The following is a 1578-nucleotide window of genomic DNA, read 5'->3' as shown; positions in this document are numbered from 1 at the left end:
GATGGGATCATCCAGAGCAGCTAATGCATCTTTCTCTCTCCATACAGAACCCTCACGACCAAATGCACCCCAATCTCTACCTTTCTGAGTGACACCCCCATCCCTGGCCTGGGACACTACTGGTCCACCAAATCTTTCCATATGGTTAGGATTTTCCCCAGCATGCCCTATATCTTTTGTTACCTACTTTCTGCTCTGACTTTCTTGCAAGATGAGGCTTCCTAGAATTTTGGTGAATACATTGCAACTTCATTCAACAAATATTTACTGGGCGCCCCCCGACCTGCCACGTCCACATAACTCAGAGGAAGAGATGCCACAGGGACACAAATGCATTTCACACTCAAATCCCAGCTCCATTCCATAGTTCAGTTCTAAAGTTTAATGATTTAAAAAAAAATAATAATTAATTTTAAAGCCACGAGTCCAGTTGGCAGTAGAAAGTGGTCTCATTTAACCCAGGCTGCATGTGACCCCAGCTGGGCCACTGCCATCAAAGGCTCAGGGCAAACAGGAAGCTGCCTCAGGCAGAGGTCCCCAAGGCCAAGGAGAAAAGAGGCTACCATCACTCTCCCAGACACTGTCACTCCTGGAGGGGGGCCTTCCACAGTCTGTGGGAGCCACTGCTGATCCCCGTGGATAAAGATCTGAGGGCACTGCTAACAGGGCACCTTCCTGGCTTGTGCAGTCTGACTGCCGGGGGCCAGTGCCCTGGGAGGAATCGCAGGAAACAGCCTTATGTGGCAGCAAAGCAGCTTCCTCAGGAGGATGCAAATTAACTCAAATTTCCTTGATCCGAGGAAGAAATGGAGCTCACATAACTGAACAGTCAGGTTCCTCCCCTCAGAGAAGTAAATTTAATTATTCCAACACAAATTGATTGACTCTTTGTAAAGTGACTTATAGCCCCCTCTGTTCTTGATGGTTATCGGGCACACTAACAAGCTGCCATCATCCCAAGTGTCTCAGCCAGCATCTTCACACGGCACTTTCTCTTCCCTTCCCATTCTCCACACTGTAAGACAAAACTGAAAATAACATCTTCCCATGTATTTGTGGGATCAAGACCAGAACCACTCAGCTGACCCACCAGGCCCTGCAAGCTCTGTCCTGACCCCCTTCCCCAGCCTCACTCAGGCCCCCTGTTCTGTGTGGCAGCCACTCCAGATTTGTCACAGTTCCTTCAGGGCACTTGCTTCCACTCCCCAGGGCCTTTGCACATGCTGTTCTCTTTGCAGCTGCCCTCTGCCCTTGAGCTAGGGGGCACATATTTGTCCTTTCTTATCAACTTCAACCTCACTTCCTGTGGGAAAGATTTCATTTTATGTTCTCGTGCCACCATTTATCACAAATGCAGTTTCCACCTCTTTTTACAGTACTTTGATTAAAGTCAGTCTTTCCCACTGGGACTTTGTTTTGTTACTTTGTTTTTTGTTTTTTGCTTACTTTCATTTTTTCAGTAAGTAGCATAAGACATGGGAAATATGGAAGGAAGGAAAGAAAGAAGGAAGGAAGGAAGGAAGGAAGGAAGGAAGGAAGGAAGGAAGGAAGGAAGGAGGGAAGGCGGGAAGGAGGGAA

The sequence above is a fragment of the Callorhinus ursinus genome, unplaced genomic scaffold, assembly GCF_003265705.2.
Source record: "Callorhinus ursinus isolate GAN/ISIS: 27379988/994484 unplaced genomic scaffold, GSC_fseal_2.0 scaffold10, whole genome shotgun sequence".
Classification (NCBI taxonomy): Eukaryota; Metazoa; Chordata; class Mammalia; order Carnivora; family Otariidae; genus Callorhinus; species Callorhinus ursinus.
This window is presented reverse-complemented; position numbering follows the sequence as displayed.